The sequence below is a fragment of the Thamnophis elegans genome, chromosome 5 (genome assembly GCF_009769535.1).
Source record: "Thamnophis elegans isolate rThaEle1 chromosome 5, rThaEle1.pri, whole genome shotgun sequence".
NCBI lineage: Eukaryota > Metazoa > Chordata > Lepidosauria > Squamata > Colubridae > Thamnophis > Thamnophis elegans.
The window spans coordinates 43,954,478-43,981,088 of NC_045545.1; the positions used below are offsets into that span (position 1 = coordinate 43,954,478).

General features: G+C 41.7%; 1 long non-coding RNA gene across 3 annotated transcripts in view; it reads right to left on the reverse strand.

The window, feature by feature from the left end:
- Positions 1-26,611, reverse strand: part of LOC116508717 — a 79,663-nt gene that overhangs the window by 26,324 nt on the left and 26,728 nt on the right. For all 3 annotated transcript variants that reach the window (XR_004255408.1, XR_004255407.1, XR_004255406.1), the window contains exon 2: positions 19,620-19,697. This is a non-coding gene — a long non-coding RNA (uncharacterized LOC116508717). The remainder of the gene's footprint in view (positions 1-19,619; positions 19,698-26,611) is intronic.

Below are 26,611 nucleotides of genomic sequence, written 5' to 3' on the forward strand. Positions count from 1 at the left end.
TGTTTGTTTCAGGAATTGACTACTAGCCATGGTTCTCAGACTCTTTACAGATCTTGGCATAGCCTGGATAAAAATTCAGAAACCAGGAAATTCCTGAAATAGTTGCAGCAGGGGAACTGTTTTGAAGGAAACAAACTATTATCCCCCAACTGCCCATACTGATGGGCTAAACTCCCTGCTTCCATCTCTCCTGCAGTCTATCAATTGCATCAGTGTGTGCTAAGCCTGCCCTCTTCGGTTTAGTAAAGGAAGTGCAGGCCATCTTCTCATAGACATCTCAGTCTAAAATAACTAGAGGAAAGAGACCTTGTCTCTATAGCTGTGCTTCTCAACTTTGGTGAGATGTGTAGACTTCAGTTCCCAGAATTCCCCAGCCAGCATGTTGGCTGAGGAATTCTGAGTGTTGAAGTCCACACATTTTTTAAGTTGCCAAGTTGAGAAACACTTCTCTATAGATATTGGGACTAGGTCTGGTTAGCCATTATGCAGGTGATAGCTGCATAGGATAAAAGGTTTTGTCTAGATTCTGAGCCATTGAAAGATCATTGACCATCATGTTGACTTGGAAGTGTGTGTGTCAAGGATCTCAACATTTTATTGATTGAGAAATATGCTTTAAATATGTTCTCAACTTACAAAATATTTCTCTCTCATAGCATGGAGGGTTATAGTAAAATAAATTGCATGGGACATTCAAAAATGAAGTTCTGTGCAGTAACTAATTTCTGAGGAGAAATCAGCCATAAAAATTGAGTGTAGGCTTCTCTTCAGTTTGAAGGTATCTGTCCAGGACCTGACAACTTTGGCTACATTTTTTAAATGCCATTTTCTCCATCCCACTGAGATGGGAGCAGTTCCAAACAATATACGGCATGCCTTGTGATTTGCAATTGTTCTTTCCCTTTCAGAGAACTGTTTTAGAGCACTGGGTGAGGAAATCAAGATCAAAACTCTCATCGCCTACCTGCAACCCTACTTTTGTTTTTCCATTCTTTATTTTTCTTACATTACAAAAAAATGCTTAAGAGTGAAAAGATATGATTGGTAGCACTCTGAGCCATTGGTCTAGAAGAATGTTATTGCCAGACAGGTCCTTGTTTGGTGGCCTGTGATGAAGATGCTATTTTAAGGCTTTATCTCTTTTTGTGCTGAATTCACACACAGTGTCCATAAACTTTACATGTATCCTCATCATACCCACTCTGCCATAAAAAAGTTTAAATAAATAACATCTTTAAGATTTAAAAAAAAGACCTTGGATACCAAAATTTATTGGGAATAGATTGCAGAGGTCAAACCTTGCTCCGATGGGGAAATATTCTACTTTCCTCCCTGAATTTTCTATTTCTCAGAATATAGTGTATATCAACATTCAGAAGCATGGCTTTGGGTTATGATATGCAGGAAAGATATCTATATTAATCCATATACATACATACATACATACATACATACATACATACATACATACATACATACATACACACACACACACACACACACACACACGTACATTCACATATACATATACATTTATTTGGAGGGGGAAATCCAGCTGGTGGAACAAGATTTTGAATCACAATTTCTCTCACCTCTGTGCTACAGACCTTTGGTCTCTTGTCCTACCATTCAGATAAAGCAGCTGAAGAGCGCTATTTCCATTTTCATCAAAAAGCTTTGAGACTTCCAAGCTAATCTACACCAGAGAACCATCCTCCAAAGGGTCCTGATACTGAATAAAAAGTTAAATCATATCAGTGTAGCTCGAAGATCTGGAAGTCAGCTTCAAATTTTCCTTTTAAGTGGCATTGTTGCAGATTAAGGCTGATAAGTTATTTCATGACACTAATGCAGTTAAATCGGTGGCAACTGTTGTGAGATGAAAAAGAGTGAGAGGTCAGGATGACACTACAATTGATGGGATCCTAACTCACTCCCATCACTTTATCAATCATTTTATGGCTGTCTCTTTCTCTCTCTCTCTAGCATTTTTTAAAAAGTTAGGTTTAGTGATGGATGTTTCCACCACATTCCTTTGACACATGACTCATGTATTGCACTGAGCTATAGTTACTTTAATTATGTTTTGCTGAATAATTCTCAATTGACAGGGTTTAACATATTTGACAGAACATTATGCCAAAATCAGACAAGTCAATCTATTTGAATCTGTATAACACAAATTAAAAAGGGCCTGTGATCATAATGCCATTTTGACTTTTTTGACCCATTCAGATGATCCTGTTGTTATATCTCAATTTCCATGTATTTGAAATGCACTGGATAATGATGGTTTAATGTTATAATGTACTCAATCAGCAAGTCTAGCTACTCTGGGGATGAGTATACACTGATGAAATACCATCTGAAGTCTGGATTGAAGGAGACATGATAGCAGTGTTCCAATATCTCAGGGGCTGCCACAAAGAAGAGGGAGTCAAGCTATTCTCCAAAGCACCTGAGGGCAGGACAAGAAGAAATGGATGGAAACTAATCAAGGAGAGAAGCAACTTAGAACTAATTTCCTGACAGTTAGAACAATTAATCAATGGAACAACTTGCCTCCAGAAGTTGTAAATGCTACAAAACTGGAAGGTTTTTAAAATATATATTGGATAACCATTTATTTGAAGTGGTGTAGAATTTCTTGCCTAATCAGGGGGTTGGACTAGAAGACCTCCAAGGTCCCTTCCAACTCTGTTTTCTATTCTATTCCATTCCATTCTATTTATTGTAGCCTATTTCAGCAGCAAAGCCTTTAGGACGGGAAGAGGAAGATCTCTCAAAAGATTGTTATTAGATAATTCCTGGAGATCCCATGAATTTTTTTTCTTCTCTTAGAAGAGAAAAAAAACCAAAGCCCAAGATAATTTCTCTGAACTCTTAGATATAAATATTTGCAATTAATAGCTACAAGCATGCAGGGCTGTATAGTTAGACCTCTGTGTAAGTCTAAGGAGGAAGAGAAAGAGTTCAGAATTTTCCCTTGGGATTCCCACTACTTTCAGGAGCAAGCCATGTGTTGTTGATTGTGAGTTTTCTATAAATTTATCACTTTGCTCATCCTCTGGAGACATCCACAACTGATTTCATAAAGCTGCTACATCCCGTGATCAATCTCTATTCCTACTTTTGAGTGATAGTTTGACTTTTCTTGCCTTCTATTACATTACATACACTTTCTGAATCACTTGTAAATCCCACGAGAAGTCGCTGAATGAAGATGTTGATCTGTGTCATTTCCTAAGTGACTGAGTGTTCTGCTACTGACAATCTCATTCATTATTTGTTGTTAACTAATAATGGTTAATACGGCTGTGGCCATTTAAATATGATTAAGAAAAACTGACCTCATGCGAGCACATCACTTCTCTGCTATTCAATAGAGCATGTGCGTCTTTTTTCAGGCTTCCATCGGAGCCTGAATAAAGATGCTGCTGCTTTAAGTATCAACTAAATCGTTTTTAATGACTTGATTCATTAAAGCCTGAAAAAGTTCAGGATGCGTTGAAGAACAGCCGAGAGGTGCAGTGCTTGCATGAAGTCCAAAACACTCCTGAATAAATGTTGAAGGGTGCTCAGCCCTAACAATTAACAAAGGCAAAATTTCAAGTTGCATTTAAACAGTGAAGTAATGCATGCAGAATTCAAGGTGATTCATGTAGATTATGCCAAAAGGCATAAATCAATGGTTCTCAATGGTCATGTATACAAACATAGCATACAGAGGGCATTCAAATCTGAAACTGGAAAAGTTTCTTTTATGGTGGAATTCAGGTCTTTAACAAAATGAGGAATCACATGTGAGATAAACATTTAAAGACCACTTATATAGAGGGTATGCCAGAGGTGGCATTCAGCAGGTTCTGACCAGTTCTGGAGAACCAGTAGCGGAAATTTTGAGCACTTAATAGAACAGGTAAATACCACCTCTGACTGGCCCTTCCCCCATCTATTCTCTGCCTCCTGACTCCGAGAGAGAGAGAGAGAGAGAGAGAGAGAGAGAGAGAGAGAGAGAGAGAGAGAGAGAGAGAGAGAGAGAGAGAGAGAGAGAGAGAGAGAGAGAGAGAGAGAGAGAGAGAGAGAGAGAGAGAGAGAGAGAGAGAGAGAGAGAGAGAGAGAGAGAGAGAGAGAGAGAGAGAGGAGAGAGAGAGAGAGAGAGAGAGAGAGAGAGAGAGAGAGAGAGAGAGAGAGAGAGAGAGAGAGAGAGAGAGAGAGAGAGAAAGAACCTCAACTTACAAAGCTTATGGAAAAATCCCACAGAACAGCGGTGAGTTGCCAATTTTTTTTTACTACTGGTTCGGGCATGCTCCCATGCGCACACTTCTGCTGCACAGAAGCATCTGGGCCAGTGGGTGGAGCCCCCCCCAAAGCCACTACTACCGGTTCTCCCGATCCGGGCCGAACCGGGAGCAACCCACCTCTGCCACAGAACAAAGCAATATTGCATGTAAATAGATGTGTGGAAGCATGCATAAAGTTTGAAATCCTCTTGCTAGTGTTTTATTTGAAATGCAAGCACAGCGGCATTCTAAAATTGTTCTAGAAATGGCCTGTTTTTACTTTTCTTTAGAAGGGGAGGGGGCAGGGAAGGAAATCTGCCACACATTGACTGGATTTACACAACACACTACATTTAGGGGGCGAGTAATTTATGGCTGAGCATGTTGTGAGAATCCAATCCAGCCTCTCTGAGCAAGTTGAATGAGTCGGTTCGATGCATTATTTATTTATTTATTTGAAAGATTTATATGTCCACCCATCTTAAACAACTCTGGGTGGCTCACAACAACAGTAAAACCAGTAACTATAAAACAACCATAAAACAATAAAATAGTAAAACGATCAAACAAAAAAAATGAAAACCTGTGCCTTAATCATCCCCTTAGGATGCCATGCAGCAAGCTGCAATTACCCTTATTCTATTCTTTTTGCTCTGTTCTATCCTATCCCAGCACCTCAGTAAAAAGCCAGGTTCTTGAGGTTAATTGGTGGTGGGGCATCCCTGGCTACAGAATCGCTGAGGGGACTGTGTTCCATAGGGTAAGGGGCCAGAGGTGGGTTCTTACCAGTTCAGACTCGGTAGTGGTTTAGCGGCCTGGGTCACTGGAACCGGCAGTGACCCAGGCCCGCCATGCCCCTGAACCAGTTCTCCTATGGGACCCCCATCTTGATATTCAGTTCTGCGCATGTGCAGAACAATTGTAATTGCAACATTTAATTGTTTTCTTTTTTAACATTTTGTGCATGCGCAGACCTATTTTTGTGCAAATGCGCACACATGCACCGAACAGCAGTAATGCTGGGAGCAAACGACCCCTGGTAAGGGCACAACAGAAAGTGCAATACTTCCAAGGTCCCACTAAGTGGCAAGATTTCAAGGAAAGGATTTCAAGGAAAGGATCTTGAGCAAACAACCAGGTCCTGTGCCATGTAAGGCTTTAAAGGTGTTACCCAGCATTTTGAATTACACCCAGAAGGAACCAGAGAACCAGTGCACCACAATAGAGATAATACATGGGCGAATCTATGAACATCCAATACTGTGTGTGTGTCCGCATCATTTTTCATTTCCAAGTGGTCATCAATGGCAGCCCCATGTAAAGCATATTGCAGCAATTCAAACATGACTATGATGTGAGTGACCATGAACAAGATGCCAAGCCTGAATTTTAACTGGATGTGGGATTGCTTGTACCCTCGAGTGTTCTAACATTGATTCAGTTTGACACAGCTTTGAGCTGGAGGAGGATGGAGCCTTCAATATGAGTTATGAGTTATGAAAGTTTATTTATATGCCGCCCTTTTCCCTGGGGGGACTCAGGGCGGCTTACAACTCGAAGGGGGGGGGAAACAAACATTTAACACGTAAAACAATACATAATTAAAAGGACAACATTCATACCATTCGGGTGGGTTACAGTCTTTACCCCCAGGCCTGACGGGATAGCCAGATTTTAAGGGCTGTACGGAAAGTCTGGAGGGTGGTGAGGGTACGAATCTCCACGGGGAGATCGTTCCATAGGGTCGGAGCTGCCACCGAGAAGGCTCGCCTCCGCGTAGTTGCCAGTCGGTATTGACCGGCAGATGGAACTCGGAGGAGGCCTAGTCTATGGGATCTAATCGGTCGCGTGGAGGTAATTGGCAGTAGGTGGTCTCTCAAGTACCCAGATCCACTACCATGAAGGGCTTTATGGGTGACAAGTAGCACCTTGAAGCATATCCGGAGATCGACAGGTAGCCAGTGCAGCTCGCTCGCGCGGCCGCATTCTGGACTAGCTGAAGTCGCCGAATACTCTTCAAGGGCAGCCCCATGTAGAGCACATTGCAGTATTCCAGCCTAGAGGTCACAAGGGCACGAGTGACTGTTGTGAGAGCCTCCCGGTTCAGGTAGGGGCACAACTGGTGCACCAGGCGAACCTGGGCAAATGCCCCCCTGGTCACAGCTGACAAATGGTGTTCAAAAGTCAGCTGTGGGTCCAGGAGGACTCCCAAGTTGCGGACCCTGTCTGAGGGGTGTAATGTTTGACCCCCCAGCCTGAGAGATGGAACACTTGCCGAATTAGTGGGAGGGAAACACAACAGCCACTCGGTCTTATCTGGGTTGAGCACAAGCTTGTTAGCCCTCATCCAGTCCCTAACAGCTTCAAGGCCCTGGTTCATCACGTCCACCACTTCATTGAGTTGGCACGGGGCGGACAGATACAATTGAGTATCGTCCGCATACTGGTGGTATTTTATCCCGTGCCACCGAATGATCTCGCCCAGCGGTTTCATGTAGATGTTGAAAAGTAGGGGGGACAAGACCGAACCCTGTGGCACCCCATATGTTAGGGGCCTAGGGGTCGATCTCTGCCCTCCAACTAACACCGACTGCGACCTGTCCGAGAGGTAAGAGGAGAACCACCGCAAAACAGTGCCTCCCACCCCCACCTCCCGCAGACGTCGCAGAAGGATACCATGGTCGATGGTATCGAAAGCCGCTGAGAGGTCAAGGAGAACCAGGATGGAGGCGTGGCCTCCATCCCTGGCTCTCCAGAGGTCATCGGTCAATGAGACCAAAGCGGTTTCTGTGCTGTAGCCAGGTCTGAAGCCGGACTGGAATGGGTCAAGATAGCTAGCTTCCTCCAAGGACCGCTGGAGCTGAAAGGCCATCACCTTCTCAACAACCTTCTCCACGAAGGGGAGGTTGGAGACTGGATGATAATTGTTAAGAACGGCTGGATCCAAAGATGGTTTCTTCAGGAGGGGTCTCACCACCACCGCTTTAAGTGCGGGGGGAAAGACCCCTTCCCGAAGGGAGGCGGTAATAACCGCCTGGATCCAGCCCCGTGTCACCTCCCTGCTGTTAGCAACCAGCCAGGAGGGGCACGGGTCCAGTACACATGTGGAGGCACTCACAGCTCTCATGGCCTTGTCCACATCCTCAGAGGCAACATCCTGAAACTCAACCCAGCGATGGTCTACCAGATTATCCCCTTGTGCCTCGGCTGGATCTGCAAAATCGGAGTCCAAGTCCAACCGAAACCGAGCAACTTTGTCCGCTAAGAACTGGACGTAATCCTCAGCCCTACCCTGCAGGGGATCCCCCGTATCCCTCCTATTTAGGAGGGAGCGGATTATCCTAAACAGGGCGGCTGGACGCGACTCAGCGGAGGCAATCAAGGTGGCAATATAAGCTCTTTTCGCTGTCCTAATTGCCCTGATGTATTCCTTGATGCACGATGTTAGAAGTGCTCGGTTCGATTCGGATCTATTGGATCTCCATAAGTGCTCTAGGCGTCTCTTCCGGCGCTTCCTCTCCCGGAGTTCCTCGGTGAACAAAGGTGGCCTCCGGGATCCACTAGCTCGGAGCGGCCGTAGTGGCGCAATCCGGTCAAGAGACTCCGTCACTGCTGAGTTCCAGGCAGCAACCAGAGTCTCCACCGGACTGTGGGCGAGGGTATCAGGAATAACCCCAAGCTCCGTCTGGAACCTCAAGGGGTCCATAAGTCGCCTGGGGCGGAACCACCTGGTCGGTTCCTCCTCCCTACAGTGGGGGTTTGGTCTCCGAAAGTCCAGCCTCAGTAGGCAGTGGTCTGACCATGACAGGGGTATGATCTCATTACCCCTCAGACCAAGATCACAAGTCCACTGCTCCGAGAGAAATACGAGGTCGAGCATGTGTCCCGCTGAGTGGGTTGGGCCCCGAATTACTTGGGTCAAGCCCATGGCTGTCATGGAAGCCATGAACTCCTGCGCCCCATCAGAGTGTTCACCGAGCGAAGGCAAATTGAAATCCCCCAGGACCATAAGCCTGGGGAACTCAATTGCCAGCTTGGCTACCGACTCGAGGAGCGAGGGGAGGGCTGCTGCAACGCTGTTGGGAGGCAGGTACGTTAACAGCAAACCCACTTGACCCTTGAGGTCCAACTTCACCAGCAGGGACTCACACCCGACAAGCTCCGGAGCAGGGATCCTACGAGGTACTAAAGACTCTCGGATAACAATAGCCACACCCCCACCCCTTCTCTGAGCTCTCGGCTGATGGAGCACCTGAAATCCCTCTGGGCACATCTCTACGAGGGGGACTCCTCCCTCCGGGCCCAGCCAGGTTTCAGTAATACATGCCAGGTCTGCCCTCTCGTCTAAAATTAAGTCCCGGACGAGGGGAGCCTTGTGAACTACAGACCTGGCATTTAGCGACAGCAGCCTGAGACCAGGGTCCTGATTACTCGCGCCATCTGGCCTTGGAGTGGGACTCGTAGGGCCGGAAGGAGGGATCTCTATAACGCAGCGAGCCCTCCTTCCCCGGTAATGGCCAGCCCTAAAGTCCCCGCCATATCTGCCCCTCCCTGTTACGACCGTAATGCTCCGGCCCACTCCCGTGTCCGTAGTCCCCCTGACCACCCCAATGACTCCCGCATTCCTCGGCAGGTCCTCCGAATCAAACACACTCATTCACTCATCCAAGCAGTCCCCACGTAATAATTAAAACACAAAAATACAACAATAATAGCAGTAAAAAGTGGGGTCATTCACTCAATTACATACATATCACATACATATCCCAAACAAAAGAAGGAAAAAAAAGAGGGAGAAAAAGAAAGAAAGGATAGATTGCGCAGTTGTTAAAGTGCGAGTTCAGGCAGAGCCAAATGGCTCTCAGCATTCAAGATGACTGGCGTCCAGCTATGGTCCAGGTGGGGTGTACAGGGGAGTAGCTCGTGTCCTCCTCTTGCAGATCCGAAAAGTCCGGAACAATAACCACAACATAACTAGCTGATGAGTCATGCACATTCCAATGGCTCACTGATTGTAGGAGGAGGAGGAGTTGTCAAGCAACCAACTCTCATCTTGGTTGGACAATGTGACTGGTTGTTTTGGAAACTTGAGAAAACTGAAACTTATATTGGGGTGAAAAGCCCAGGAACTTTAGTACTGGTTTTTCACCAGTAGTGCCAAGATGATATATCTAAATAAATTTGTTCTTTGAGGAAACACAATGCCTCGGAGTTCAATTTGTGATGGGTGCATTACTTGGATCCTGACCCAAGACCTGTCAGACTCAGGCCTGCAAGTCATCTTTTATTTGGGACCTTAGGCCTGCCACACTTTCTATCAGTCTATTATTCTACTATGCATTTTCTATGGTGGGAAAATGCGAGGGGGGATTGTATGGAGTTAGATGACATGTAGCCATAACAAAATTCTTTCTAGAAAGCCAAGGTCATCCTTTGTTTCTGCACTCTGCATCTGACTGGAACTGGATGGGTGGAAGCTGCCAGCATGGCAGTGGAAGATTGCACCATGTGATGGATTTGTGGGTGGGGGGCAAGATCTTAAACTTTCAACTGGTGGGAAAATGTGGAAGCTTTCAAATTTGGGTTTTCCCAGATGTGCCAACATGGCTCTCTTAATAAATTAGAACTTTGAGGAATCTTTTGCCTCGGACTCTGATTTACTTTTGGATGCTATTTGGAATCCTGACAAGACTTCTCAGTCCAGGAAAGGGTGTTAGTGGCACATGAGATGGATCTATACAAATGACCCCCTTGCTACAGCTGCCACCTGCTCATCTAGCAGGAGCTGTGAGTTCCCCAAAGGGTCTCCTGTGAGACCCCCAACATTTGTACCAGCTCAGTCAGGAGAAACACAATCCCATCCAGAGTGAAAGATGGCAATGCACCAGACCTTGGGGACTACTCCATCTTGCCAGGGTTGGGATTAGATTGCTTCCTCCCCATCCAGGTTTTCAGACACTTAGCACTACAACAGCATCACCTGCCTGCCCGGGGATAGAGATGTATAGCTGGGTATCATCAGCATACTGATGCCATTGGTTGACCTCACCCAGAGGTTTCATGTAGATATTAAAGAGGAGAAAGGAAAAATTGAGCTCTTCAATACCCCACCCTGGAGGGGCTCATGGCTCGACTGCCCACATCACTGAATAGAACCAGCCATGGAGAAAAGAGGAGAACTACTACAAATTGGCACCTCCCACTGTCAACCCCTAAAGCTGGTCTAGAAGAATACCATAGTTGATGGTACTATACCATCATACCTCCCAATGCAATGCTCTGCCTTATCATCTTTCCATTCTCCCTATCTGGCTTCTTGCTCCCCAGCTTCCAATTCTTAAGGCATTGGGAACTGTCCACATCCAACATAAATAATCTAGACATATAGGTTTCAGTGTTCCTGTAATACATTAACACTGTCACCTGATCAGGCCCTCCACCCAAGCACCTGATCCAAACCTTTCTTCACATAACTCTCCAACACTCAGACACAAATCTTATTTTAGCCTCCTGCCCCCTGCCTCCCTCACTTATTCCCCGAGGGACTGGACAGCAGCACCCCTGTTCTCTCACGTGAGAGTTGCAAGGACACCCCAGCCATACTGTGGCTCCAATTATTAAACATAAAATCTCCTGGTTCATAATCCTGGTGCCAGTAACTCCAGGCCCAGGTCTCCTCAAACAGGTGAGAGAACAACTGAAATGTCTGCTTTATCATGTGTGTTTTACTATGAGCAACAGCTGAAAGACACAAGGCAGCTCTCCCAAGTCCTGATGAAGTTACATGAAGCATATTGATATGAGTGGTTGCCATGACTGGAAAAAAATGGACAATAGCCATAGTATCCCCAGTGTGTCCAGCACAGCTTTCTTGTGATCCAGGATCATTTGCATTGTGATCCGGCCAGTGGTGGATTAAGGCTCACTGGTGCCCTAAACACTGACAAATCTTGGTGCCCCCCTGCTTTGTATATACTGTACAAATCTTCATTGGGTTTTTTCTTTCTTTCTCAACTTTGTGGTGCCCCCTTGGTGTCCTAAGCACGTGCTTAATCCGCTTAATGGTCAATACACCGTTGGATCAGGCAGACCCCTATGTAGGAAGAATGATTGTAGCTCTAACAAACATTCATTCAAAATTATTGGAACTTTGCATTTTAAGAGGCAATCTGCAAAAAACTTGGACAATGGATGGAAATCAAGGAGAGAAGCAACCTAGAACTAAGGATAAATTTCCAGACATTTAGGACGATTAATCAGTGGAACAACTTGCCTCCAGAAGTTGTGAATGCTCCAACACTGGAAGTTTTTAAGAAGAGATTGGGCAACCATTTGCTTGAAATGGTAAAGGGTTTCCTACCTGAGCAGGAGGTTGGATTAGAAGACTTCCAAGATCCCTTTCCGCTCTGTTATTCTGTTTCTGTTATTCTGTTATCTGTTTCTGTTTTATGAGGGTTTTTATTTGCCATAGTTGAACTGCCTAGTACAGTAATCAAAGATATTTATCAATCTTCCCTGGTAGACAAGACAGTAAACACATCAGATGAGCTGCATTCTAAAAGAATTGTAAGATTACATTAACAGAATCTTACAAGTCTGATAGTACAAATCTCCCATCTTTTTTACTAACCTGATAAACCAGAGAGGATCCTTTCTGAATATCATTATGCAACTGTGGGCTCTCCGCCATCCCCAATATGATTGTTCACTAGGCAGCATATCTTCCCCAATATATCTTCCAAGGCCATTTCCACATGCCAAGTGTCACAAACCATGAACCAAAAATGGAATCAAATACTTTGAAACACCTCAACTCAGTGTCAAAAAGGTTGCTATAGAGAATAATGAGATCCTTTAGAGAACATATAAAGAAAATGAGTGCAGAGAGTTTGCCAAATAGCCCCTGTCCTGCAAAACTTTTGATTGGGGGGGGGGGTTCTTATCTTTTAAAGTGAGGCTTGATAGTTGTTGAATGGTAAGGTGACATCAGGATGATATCTCATTTTGTACTCACATCCTCTTGCAACAACTCAAGAGCAATGGCATCTCATCAGAACAGGACTATAAATCTAGAGACTAGGGACTTTGAAGCCAGTAATTTGGGTCCTTCACCCATTACTCCTAGTCAAGGTCTCAGAGATGCTGCTAACCTTATGCCAGAAAGGGAAATGCTACTGAAGTGAGTGTAATGGGGGAGGATCCTTAGTCATTTGAGGAATGATAACACAGTTATTAAGGAGTTAACAAGGGTCGCTCAGTGGCTAAGACACTGAGCTTGTTGATGGGAAAGGTCGGCAGTTCAGCAGTTCGAATCCCTAGCAACAAGTAACAGAGTGAGCTCCCGTTACTTGTCCCAGCTTCTGCCAACCTAGCAGTTCGAAAGCATGTCTTTGGTGGGAAGGTAAAAGCGTTCCGTGTGCCTTGGGTGTTTAGTCATGCCATAGGAGACATCTTCAGACAGCGCTAGCTCTTCAGCTTTGAAACGGAGATGAGCACTGCCCCCTAGAGTCGGGAATGACTAGGACATATGTGCAAGGGGAACCTTTACCTTTACCTTAACAGAGTTGAAAATTAAGAAGGGAAATAAAGGGCTACAATTAAAGTTTCTCTAATATAAGCTGAAGCTTTAAGTTGCCCCTCTCACAAATTCTATGTATGTGTTAGTTTTCTTGTTTGATCTCCACGAAACAGCTAGGAGGTTTGGGTTACTAATGTGAGTAAATTTTGTTCTTGTTAGAAGCAGAGATCTTAACACAGAGTTGTGTTTAGTTCCCTGTTGATCAATTATTGTTTTTAATGAAGCCCTTGTTTACATGGCAAGCCTTTTGGGACCGTTTAAAGATATCTAATGAGGTTCTATCTTTGCACTGTTGTGTGCATCAGTTTCCTTGACTTCTGGGAGTTTCCTGAATCCATTAGGGCAGTGTTTCTCAACCTCAGCAATTTGATGTGTGGACTCCAACTCCCGGAATATGCCAGACAACTTGATGGCTGGGAATTTTCTGGAAGTTGAAATCTACACATCTTCAAGCTGCCAAGATTGAGAAATACTGCATGAGGGACATGTCTCCATGTTGCAGCAGATTGAGGTTTGTAATCTACTTACGAAAGACCAGGACTTGATACCACGAAGGTGAGAGAAACAGGTTTATTGGATGCATCGAGTTCAGCGTGTTCACACACCAACATCTGAAACTGGCCTGGCTACGCCCAGGGCAGTGATTTTATACCTTTAATCAAACTTCGTCAATCAGAGGGCGTTTAAAGAGGCGTATTCATACAAAACGTAAAAACCCCTGTTCAGAACAGGGAAGTACATCTTGGAAAAATACAAAAGCAGATATTCATACCAACAGTTTTCTGCAACTTCTCTGTTCTATCTCTACCCCACGTCTGGCTTCCTGTGCCCCTCCTTTACAGAGTCTTGCCACACTGTTCAGCCCTATTTGTAATATGAGGAAGTTAAAAGTCAACTTTGGGACTTCAGGGCACTGGAGTAAAAGGCTAAACTAAAATGAATCTATAAGGTCCATTCTATTAAGACCACCTAATCTGGCCAGCCACTGGTGGGTTTACCTGTGCAACCCATGCTGTATCATCCAGAGCATAATACAGGAAAGTAAGCAAGTACAGAAGCTCTTAGTTAGATATAGATTGGGTTGCTGCCTCAAGCAACAATATTAACACTTCGTCCAGCCTTTACCCACCCTATCACCCTTCTGTTAGGTTGGGATTATAACTCATAGAAAATCCAGGCAGCATAACTAATACAAGCTCTAGATTTCAAAAGTGAGTTTTTGGAAGTTATAATCCCAGCCATCTGAAGGGGATGAAGTAGGGAAAGGAGAGTTAATCTCATTCCTGAGCCTTTTCTTCTTTCAATATGCTTAAAACTACTGTAGGTCCTCTTTCCAATCTGTAAACAGCACATGTCATGTTAATATTTAGATTCAGAAGCTTGTTCTGCATTATTATATCTAATAGTATAATTAATATAATTCATATTCCCTCCCAGAGACCAAACTCTCCAGTTAAGCATACGAACGATGGAAAACAGGTATAATTTTTCATGGGCCTATTGCTTTAATATTTACAGCATCTCTAAGGCACAGCCTTTCCAATACAGAGTGAACTCCCCCCTTTCCATTGCTGATACAGAGGTTTCTAGCTGTTAGGCCTTTTGCAATAGCATGTCCAAAAATGTTTTTGCAAGTTGCCAAACTAATGAGACTCCTTTGCCATTTTCACACATCACTTGTGTTTCAGTTTTAATATAATGAATGACAACATAATTATAATAAGATCCTGTATTTGATAACAGCCATGGGATTTGATAATAAGCAGCCTCTGCTGAAATGAGATAGATTAATGGGTATCCTCTCAGTTTGCTCAGCAGTAAGATGGATCATATTGTGGTGTATGTGTGTGTGTGTATATATAGATATAGATATAGATATAGATATAGATATAGATATAGATATAGATATAGAGATAGAGATAGAGATAGAGATAGAGATAGAGATAGAGATAGAGATAGAGATAGAGATAGAGATAGAGATAGAGATAGAGATAGAGATAGAGATAGAGATAGAGATAGAGATATAGATATAGATATAGATATAGATATAGATTTAGAAAGGGAAATCTTTTAATCTAAGCCAGGGATGAGCAACTGTGGGCCCTTTTACAACACGTGGACACCCAGAATTCCTGAGCCAGTTATGCTGAGCCATGCTGAGCATTCTCTGAGCCATGATGGCTGGGGAATTCTGGGAGTTGAAGTCCACAGGTCATAAAGGGGTCTTAGTTGCCTATCGCTAATCTAAGCCTAGCTCCTAGAACTGATCCTATTCCTTATCATTTATCTCTCTGCATTGAGGAAGCCAATCCTTTTACTCTGTAGAACTTGGAGTAGGAAAACGCCTTGGGCACTTGGCAGTAGGGCAATTTTGAGAGCTAAGAAACCGAAAAGCAGCATATTTCATAGTGTAGAACTTCTTATCTCTAGCCAACTGTTCTCTGGGCACATTTGGAGAGATGGATCTAGCCAAGGTAAAAAGGAAGATGCTGGCAGGCAGAGATTTCCCAAAGTCCGCTTACCCCTTTAATCCCTGATCATGCAATCAGGGACTCAACTTTAGCTTTGTTTCAGATTTGATACAAAGAGCAGCTGGAGAGGGGGAGAAATAAGAAACTGCTATAGCCTCCTTAAAAATTGTGCCTTGAATGCATAAAGACTGAATATGCAGTGCAACTCAGTATATCATTATTAAAAAGTGTTGTATCAATTCTATATATTATAATAATAATGTATACAATAACCAGGATATATAACAGGCAGCATTGTCTTTAGATGAAGGTTGCTCAACCTCAGCAATTTAAAAACTGTGTATGTCTAGTTTAATGAAAAGAAGGACTAAGGGAGACATGATAGCAGTGTTCCAATATCTCAGGGGCTGCCACAAAGAAGAGGGAGTCAAACTATTCTCCAAGGCACCTGAGGGTAGAACAAGAAGCAATGGGTGGAAACTAGTCAAGGAGAGAAGCAACTTAGAACTAAGGACAATTTTTTTGACAGTTAGAACAATTAATCAATGGAACAACTTGCCTCCAGAAGTTGTGAAAGTTCCAAAACTGGAAGTTTTAAAGATGTTGGATAATCATTTGTTTGAAATGGTATAGGGTTTCCTGCCTAAGCAGGGGGTTGGACTAGAAGATCTCCAAGGTCCCTTTCAACTCTGTTATTCTATATTCTAAAACATGTGAACTTCAACTCCCAGAATTCCCCAGCCAGCATGTCTTCCGAGATATCTGGTTTTCATTGTATCTGAGGAATGACTTGGTATCTAATTATATTTGCATATCAGGCTAAGCCCTTAAAAATTATTAGGACAAATTTGTTTATTCTGTTTGTATATTGCTGAATCCGACAAAGACTCTTTATAATTGTAAATTAACAATTAAAACATCCATAATAATTTAATAATCTAATGCAAACATAATACACATAATAAAATCATAAAAACATTGATGGAATAGATAATAAACCAATCATAATAAACAATGGTAATAAGTTACTGCATCAGCTATTCAATATTCATGAGAGGAACTCAGTTCTTACATCTGGAAAAAGTAAGAGTGAGTCTCATTTCTAAGAGAAGACTTCAATCATTGCCATAAATGAACCATTGTTCATTTATGGTTTGTAGAAGTAAGTAGGACAACTATAGAGTGCTTGCTTCTTCTGTTCTACATTAGCCACAGAACTTAAACTAAAACAAAACATGATTAGCATGGAAGAGAAGTAACCTCTCTTCTGCAATAAGAGAGGATATACTTAGTCTTAAGAAACCCTAGAGAGTTGATTTGCTAGTCATAGAGTGTAGAAGAGGAGGTACCATCTGTGAGCAAGCATACTCAATAGAGTGATTTTCAACAGCTTGGAGTGATGTGTAAACACCACCGTTGAGAAGCTAAGCTGGTTGAATTCAGAAGTTTAAAAACAGGATGAGGGGATACCTCCAAGGAAAAGTGGTATCTGAGTCTTAATCCAGTCCCTCCATTGTATCACTTTGCTGAGTTCTGCAACTTTACAGGTGATATAGGTAAAAAATTCTCCAGAGAAAAGCTTACTGTCATCTAGGAAATTCCCTGTGTGATTTACAGCAGATTGGGATAGGGCAAGTTCTCCACTGCTCAAATTTGCTGGCAATGTGTGCAGAGCTCTGGAGCCAAGGATGGCAGTGTGACAGCAGAGCAGGATTAACAACCATGTCCTTGTTTTTCATGCATTTTCTTTCCCTAATTTTAAAACAACCTTAACAAGCCTGATCTTTTGTACAATGCTTCATTCACTTACAACCAATCAACCCTTTTGACATGTAATTTCAGAGTCATTAAACAAGTGGACCTAGTCTCTATATAATTTTTTGATTGCCTGACTAGATCATTGACATCGTAGATAGAACAAGCTGCCCATCTGACAAGCAGTGGTCCTTCTTCTCTAAGTTACTATTTTAATAGGAATTTTTAAGCAGATCATAGAGTACCAGAAACACAAATTTTGCTCTGTCTGGATCTACCTAGAAACATCTGTCTAAAACCAATACTCTACTTAGACATACAGCTAGTCAATAAAATTTATTGATTTCCATCAATGGTGTTTTCTCTTGTTCTTCATTTCCATATAAACTTTTCTATATGCAAAATTGCAACCTTCTAAAATATCTCAGGAAATTTCATAGGGTTTCATAATTTCCGAGTTGACTTTGGGAAAGAACATCCAAAACACCTTTCTGCATTGTCCCCTTGGTGCTATGTTGAAAGAAATCTTGGAAATGGGGCTTAGAAGATCGCCAAATAGTTGGACAGACTGTTCACATAAGAATCAAGCTGGGCTGATCTTTCTTTTGGGTAGGTAAAGTAATATGAGTTGAGCCCAATTCCCAGTGATCATCAAATCCATGCATTTTCTTGGCATTATAATAGTTTGTCATTGCCTATTACTGGCATGTTTTTTTTAACTTCTCAGTTTATGCTACAACCAGAGATGATATTCAGCAGGTTCTGACCATTTCTGGAGAATTGGTAGCAGAAATTTTGAGTAGTTTGGAGAACCGGTAAATACCACCTCTGACTGGCCCTGCCCCCTTCTCTGCCTCCTGAGTCCCAGCTGATTGGGAGGGAATGGAGATTTTGCAGTAACTTTCCCTGGAGTGGGGAGGGAATGGAGATTTTACAGTATCCTTCCCTTGTCACGCCCACAAAGCCACACCCACCAAGCCACACCACACCATGCCCATTAAGTCACGCCCACGGAACCAGTAGTAAAAAAATTGAATCCCACCACCGGCTACAACCCAGGAATGTTCTGAAGTCTTCCAGGGCCTGCTTAGTTTTTGTGCTGAAACAAGATGAATAAACTGCTACCATTAACATGGCAATTCTTTGGGTGACACCTTCAATCCTCCTCCAGCTGCACTAATCAGAAATGCATCCCTCCTTTGGATTAGAATTTAAGTATATTAATAATTTTTCTTGGACTAGAATGCTAGTCCTGGTACCTCCTTGAGGGACTTCAGATACAACACCCAATAGCCAAATTCAACCATTCCATGAAATGATGATGTTAGAAGAAATAAGAAACAGAAAGAGAGACTCTATCATGCCGGAAAATAGAACTGCTACCATAAACCCCTGCATATTTGCATGTTCCCCCCTGCATGTTTTCCTTGTGGGATAACAATCAGGATGCAGGAAGTCAAACAAACAGCTATTCCACCCACATTGACAGTTACATGCATACATTAAACCATGCTGTGTTGATAATGGTTCCCTTCCTCACAACAGGCAATCTGAATTCAGAGATGGTTTGGGACACACAAATTCTTGGCAATAACCTGAAGAAGCTTCATCCCCCCCCCCACACACACACAAGGAGGTGCCAATTGGTGTTATGTGCACTTGTATGCTGTCCAAATTGACTTTTCCCTTTCAAATCTAGATTGCTGCACCTCCCTACTAACGGATAATCCACTGTGACTAAGCTGAAACAATACCAAATATGTTTCTAATGAGGAGTACTTTGTGAACTTGGCCAATATTTCACACAACCTTAAGTGGGGAGAAGGAAGCAAGAGTGCTGCTCTGTGGGTCTATGACAATTTGCTGTGGCCAACTTGCTGGGGCCAATTTGCAGTGGCCAACTCAGTACAGCTAACTCACCATGGCCAACTCTCTGCAGGACCACATATTGCAGGACAAAGGTTACATTAATATCAAAGAAATGGAATAGAATCGTTAAAGAAAGGATGCAAAAGGAGGGGCAGAAAGAAATATGAATGAGAAAAATTAAAATAATTTTTTATTTATTTTAAATAATTAAATTGAATTGTTAAATTGTCCCATGGCGAGTTGGCTGTGGTGAATCGTCCTGCATCAAGTTGGCCATGATGAATTGGCCACAGCGAGTTGGCTGTAGCAAGTTACCCCATTCTGCTGTCCTCCTGTCTTTCTGTATGTTGGCTAAGCAGCCTTAGGAGGCAAAAGTGGCTTTCCTCCCTCATGAATACTACTCTGTACTTTAGCCTGTTCAAGAGCTTCTTCTCTCATAAATTCTGGATCTACCACACTTCCCTTCCTTGGGGATCACAGGGAGACTACCCTTACAACTGGCAATAGCAACTGGATTGTGAGGGAAAGGCAGGTTGGAGGCTGTTTTCCCTCCTGTTCTGAGCCACTTTGCAGTGGCAAAGGTTCGTGAGTGTCTTGTGATCTTCTCCACATCCTTGCAGCCCTCTTAACTGTGCCTGCTGCTTATTTATGTAAATGACTTACACAGCCACTTGTCTTGCTTCCGGGGCTCTAGGTGACTGACAGGAGATTAAAACATCCATATGTTCCATAGAGCAAGCCCTGGAACAGAAAAGGTGAGCATAGTGATTGCCCTATTCACATTAATAGTCGTAACTTCTCACTCTAGTAACTTACAGCCTAAAATCATCTGAAATTGGTAAAAATGGTAGATGTTAGTTGTTTTGCAATATTTCATTTTGTCACACTCTGTTATCACATCAAAATAAACATGTAAAGAAGAGATTCAGGTTGGGAATTTTCATATTGGCTTATTTCATAAAGAAATAGAACAAGATTTAGTAGCCCAGACCCATCAGAACAAGCATTAGCCAAGCACTAGCCAGGCATTAGCCGAGCTAATCCCAAAATCTCCTAGAGTGCTTTGCATGGACTGGCATCCTACGATCTCCAATATGTAAAAGTGGTAACCAATTATCAGTAACTAGCTATGCCAACTAAGCTACAACTTCTTTTTAACATCATTTCTTGCCATTTTATCACCTCTGGCTGCATACACACCTGAAACAACTAACAACTTTTATTGTGATGCACATAAAAATAGGTAGTGCATCAATCACACCACCATGGTGGCCATTTATATATATATATATATATATATATATATATATATATATATTACCACATAGCCACCTGAAACAACTAACAACTTTTATTGTGATGCACATAAAAATAGGTAGTGCATCAATCACACCACCATGGTGGCCATATATATATATTTTACCACATCCCTTGAACACCCATGATGGGGAATACGCATTTGTCTTGATGCTACTGCATATGTGAGTCAGAATCCCTCCTGTTCACAATAACATCTCTGTAACACAACAAAACATCCTTGAGTTAAGAAAACCCTGAAATAATGATATGAATGTAATGATGTCAAATCAGTTGGATTTCTGAATGAGATCAGAAATAATATTTTCTTTCTAGGTATGTGGTTGTCTCCCATAGAACCTGTGCTACAGGTATAGCAGCAGCAACTTGCTCCTAGACTAGAGAACAAGGGTGTCCATTATAAAAGTCAGACAATGCTTAATAATGTTGCCAGTTTTGCTAACTCAGAGCTATTTATGCATTCACATCATGGTACTGGCACCTGTTGAATTGGAGTGAATTGCAAACATTAGCTCTTTTTAGCCAAATCATCTCTCTTCCTCTGTCAGACAATACTGTCTGCAGATTCCCCCCAAAAGCCAATAACTGAGCATTTTTCAAAATGGAACTTATTGCAATGGAGAGTTATGTATTTGAGGAGACAATCTACTTGAGCAAATAATCTACTCCAATATTACTGCTTTCTATTACTGAGCTGTGGTGGCATGGTGGTTAGGCTGACTCTGCTCACAGCCAGCAGTTTGATTTTGACTGACTCAAGGTTGCCTCAGGCTTCTGTCCTTGGTAAAATGAGGATCCAGATTGTTGGGAGCAATATGCTGACTATGTAAATTACAGTACTTAGATTGAGCTGTAAAGCACTATGAACTGGCATATAAGCCTAAGTGCTATTGCTATTGCTATTCTACTCTGGGTTGCCCCAGTGCAACCAATCAATTCCATCTTCAATAGGTGGAAAAGCTTTGGGTGATACCAATGTAAGACAAGAACAATAATTTGCATGTCACTGGCACATGAGGACTAAGAACATTTTTGGATAAAGGACAATATTCTATTGTGTTTTTGAAGATATTAAAGGCATGGGTTTTTTAAAGCCACTTGAGACAGTATTCAAATAAGAGTTATTTGGATCTTCCAGAAGTGAGGTTGGCATAGCTAAAACATAAAATATAGGTAACATTCATTTTAAATTTGCAAATGTGGTTAAGATATTCCTTTCCTGTCCAATTAAAAAAAGCAGGCAACTTGAAAGTGGAGCTGAAAGCATTATTCCATTAATTGGCACAATGATTAATCAAATGTATTAACCACAGTTTAAATGTGTGAATTTTTAAAATCACACATTAATTGGAACAATCCCCTTTGAAAATGTTTCATGGCTGGCAGCATTATTTCAAACAACCTTCACTTATTTCTTGAGTCTGGTGGCTTAGGCAAATAGATTCACACAAAACCCATAAGTAAGTAAGGTTTTGCAATGAATTATTTAAATCTACCATTAAACCCAATATTTATCTTCAAGCAGAAACATACAAGTACTTTGATTATAACTAATTGATTAAACATGTCATGTCTATATACATGTGTTTTACATTTCTACTTGAGACATATATGATTCTAATAGTTTTTTCTTTGGTGCACACTGTTATATACTTCAAGTTAGGAATGTTTTTGGAATAATTCCTAGAGAAATAGTGTTTCATGGATTATCCTGTTTGTAAAAGACATTCTCTGCAAAGGAAATGAAAATATTCATTATCTTGTTTATTCAGATTCCCTTTAAATAATGTGAATCTTAATGGGAAATCTCTCTCCAACCCCAGTTTGAAACAATAGAGCTCATGCAGATAATTATTTTCCTATTTGTTATGTTAGCTTTTGCAACAGATGGGTATTATTCTACAATAGTCTTCTTATGAGTTCCCTCTGGATATATTGGATTAATTTCCTGAATTTGCAGCCCAAATTTAAGTTAGGAAAGACTGACCTGCTTAAAATATGACAATGACAATATATTTTGCATGTTTTTGACATTTTCTCATGGTACAAGGTCATGTGGTCTCAGGGCTTCTCTGAGAACAAGTGAGTCTTGCTATTGAAGATATAGGGTGACCACTTGAACTGCGTTTCCCACTTATCCTTCTCTTTTTTGAACACAGCAATTCAAAATACACCAAGAAAAATCCCAAGCAGAAAAGAGATTAAAAACTGTTGTTATTCCATAGTCATTTGAGATGGACTAAGCCAGCCATTCCCATTTTGCTGACTTCAAATTATGTTGAATACATGTCCTATTACCCAACTGTAGGAAATTTCATGAGATCCTTTGCTTATTCCCCCCCCCCCCCCGCTAGTTTTTACACTTCCAGCCTACAGTCCTCCTCCATCTGAAAATTATAATCCTTTAAGTTTAGCTGGAAGCTATTACCACACCTAGGAAATCCTGTAGCCACATCTCCGCTTTCTGGAGGCAGAAATGCAATGATTTGCCAAGATTGCATCCATGATCACTACAAATCGGATTAGAGGAATTTTGCTCTTTGCCTTTAGCTCTTGCCCATCTGCCTTGTTTCTGACAGCTAAAGGGATTGCGCCCATCCTGACTGTTCGATAAAGAGAAATAGAGGAAAAAAGAGGAGAAAAATGTATATAAGAAAAACATATTTTCCAATCTCAAAGAATGCTGTAAATGTCCTCTTCAACCTGATGCCTTCAACCTTGGCTTGAGAATGATGCTCACAACAGAGTTGCATAACATATGGCAACCATCTCTCTCTCTCTCCCCCTCTCTCTCTCTTTCTCTCTCTCTCTCTCTCTCCCTCCCTCTCCCCTCTCTCTCTTTTTTTGCAAATCTTAAACAGAGATGGTGACCACCTGGATTGTGTTTCCCACATATCTGTCTCTTTTTTGAACACAGCAGTTCAAAATCCTCTTAAGAAAAATCCCAAGTAGAAAAGATGAGAGAGAAAAACTGTTGTCCATAGTCATTTGAGATAGACTTCTACCTCAACGTTTTTTGGCAGACTACCAAATAACAGTAATATCTCACTGTATTTTTACAATAAGAAAAGATGCACAACAGCATCCTAGTCAAAACAGGAAAAAAAATCCATGCAGAGAAAAAAATTAAATGGGGATTGAAAATGAGGGTATGACACCTTGGATTAAGGACTAAATTTAAAAATATGTTGACCTGAGGGTAGATCAAGAAACAATGGGTGGAAACTAATCAAGAAGAGAAGCCACTTAGAACTGAGAAAAAATTTCCTGGCAGTTAGAACAATGCATCAGTGGAACAAATTGCCTCCAGAGGTTGTGAATGCTAGAAGTTTTTAAGAAGATGTGAGATAATCATTTGTCTGAAATGGTATAGGGTTTCCTGCCTAGGCAGGGGTTTGGACTAGAAGACCTCCAAGGTTCCTTCCAACTCTGTTATTCTATTCTATTCTATTCTATTCTATTCTATTCTATTCTATTCTATTCTAGTCTAGTCTAGTCTAGTATCTTATTATATGAAGACCACCCATGCATTAATTTCTAACAAAATAATAAAGAAGAACCACTAGCAATTTGCTTTTCAAAGTTACTATTTCAATGTGAGTGTTTTTCAGCAAAGGAGCAATAGAAATGTTACATAGTGAAAGTGAGTAGGGGGCTCAGAAGTCCCTTCTATATACTGAGAATGGCTCCATTTTCAGCCAAACAGCAGACTGTTGAGGATGCTTTCTTATGTCTAGTTTGAGGTAGCCCATACTTTTGTCCTTCGGCTCTTTGAAAAAAGCAACAGCATTGTGTCCTGTCCTCTTGTTCCTCAACCGTGCAAGGTTTTTTTTCCTGGCCTCTTCCATCAGTATATTGAAATCAGTTCTTTACCAAATCTATTATTTGCATAATAGCAAAATGGGGAGAGGGGAGAGAAGAGATCCAAATTATGTTGCATAAACAGAGATTTCCCAAACTAGGATTCACTACCACTGTCTAACTGGGAGTTCAGGGCAACCTGACAATTCCTTTTTAATCTTCTTAAAGAGAGAAGAGCTAAGTTGAACAACAACGTATTCACTCATTCAGCTAATAAAAGGGGGGGAAATACTTTGCTGAGAGCTGAAAAGAATATAGTCAAAAGAAACCAAGGTCTGGAGTAACATCTTTGCTTTTTGCCCTTCTACAACCTGGTAAACTCCAGATGTCTTGGGCTTCAGTTCCCATAATTCCCTGCCAGCATGACCAAAGTGTTAGTGGACTTTTTATCTTTAGCTAAAGCTGTCACTTATTTCTGCTTCCAAAATTTTGTAGCCTAGTTCTAGGCAAAGTTAGAAAGCCCATTGATGTCAGCTGGCTTAGATACGTCTAGCTGTATGTTGGATTAGGCTCTTGGATCAGGCTTCTGCTGAGCATCACCTTGGGTTCATGGTCATAACTTTACTGAGTCCCACAGTTTCAGAAGCTATTTAAAATCCAAGATTCTCAAGACACATTCTGGAAGAGTAAGAATTCCTGGAAAGCTTTAACGTAACAGGTGGCTGCAGCATCAGCAGGGGAAGTAAAGCAGATAAACTCTCAGGTCTAGGTAGCAGATGGCAATGAAACAAGAGCCCCAAATTGCCTACTTTGAGCCAAACTCATGCTATGCTAGAAATACACATATAATTTGTGCTAGGATGAGAAGCCCTTATGTGTATGCCATTTCATTGCTATTCTGTATGAATCTGGGAGTCTGACTTTGTACTTGTCAATGTGCATTATAAAAGTTACTTGAATACAAAAGTTACCTTGTAGGGATCTACCTCTAAAATGCAGGTCTGAAATCTGTAAGAATAAATATGAGGAAAAAGAAGACCATCAACAGGAGGGCTAACAGGAGTTCCAGAACAGGGCAGAAAGCACACATTCTTGTCTTTTTGCATCTTTGAGCATTGTTACATTTCTAAGTCATCATTCAGATTTGGGCTGCAATCCTAAATACAAATAAAGCTAACCAGAAGTATTGTTTGCTGAAATGAATGAGCCTGGTTTTTGAACAAACCTGGCTAGGATAATTGCTTGTTTGTAATTTCTAAATTGAGAATTTTTCCATGAAGGCAAACAAAAGAAGGGCACCTTTATGGCTTGGGCTGCTGATGAGATCAGTTGAAGCCTTTCTTTGATGTTTCTATCTGTCTTTTGCTGGCACTTGTCACTGTCAGCCAGTATAACCAAATAATCAGCACTAAGGATAAAAAGTTTCCTCTGTTTCCACAGAGAAATTCTAGACCATTGTAGATGGTAAATGGCAAAAATAACCAGAATCAATTAATACATTTCTTGTCCTGGAATCTGCTTAATCATTAAATTTTTCCGATGCAGCCCTCAATATCTAAGCGATAACAGGAAAATCACATTTTTCACATTGATGCATTTTAATGCTGAAGACCCAGCCTGAGTATCTCTAAACAATTATAAGAATATTCATTGCATGTCACAATTTGCAAGCTCTTGCAAGCCAGAAAGTGACATTTCTGGGCAACAATTCCTTTCCAATCTGATAGTATGACTGGCAAGAGTCTGTCATGCTAACTATACCCTTGGTGATCTTCAATGGATCCTCTTTACCACCATTCATGTTTTGCCTGAAATACAGCTTCTCTTTCTGTAATTTGCAAATGTCCGTCACTAGCCAAGATTTTTATTATTGCTAAGGAATGGAGTCATGCTTAGTCTCATTGATTAATCAATAGCCTTAATTGAGTTGCAGCTCTTTAATGGATAGCCCACTGGCTCTTGTTTTTTAATCTCCTTGCACACATTGACCCAAGCCACTCACCTGCCGAAAACTGCTTATGCAGTAGAAAGAGCTGCCAAGATCATGAAGGTCAGGCATTGGCCTGAGCCCAAGTTCAACATAAAAAAACAAGAAAATATTTCTCAAAAGTCAGGGATTTTTCCAAACCCTCACAAACAGAGGGCTATAACCAGGTTTTAAAAGAGCAATAGTAAGGGTCAAGGTTCATTCTAGTCATTTATAAATCACTGCTCAACTGTCTCAGTTCATTTTCTGGTCAATTTTTTTTTAAAGGCTACAGTTCTATTTACTTGGGATAAGATCCTACTGAACTCAGTGGATTTAATTGGAGTAGAATAAGATGACTTCATTAGAGAAGAACAGAAAGAGAAATTCCTTGACTTGGCCCCGATAAACAGCCAGGCTAGAAGAAAATAATATTTCAGAGCAGGTTTCCTAAATAGCTAAGGATGCAATTGGATAAGGATTAGGACAGCAGTGAAAAGCTTTTATTGTGGTGTTCTGGTACCATCCAATATGAACTTTTATAGCCCTAGTCATCTGTAGACATCAGAGA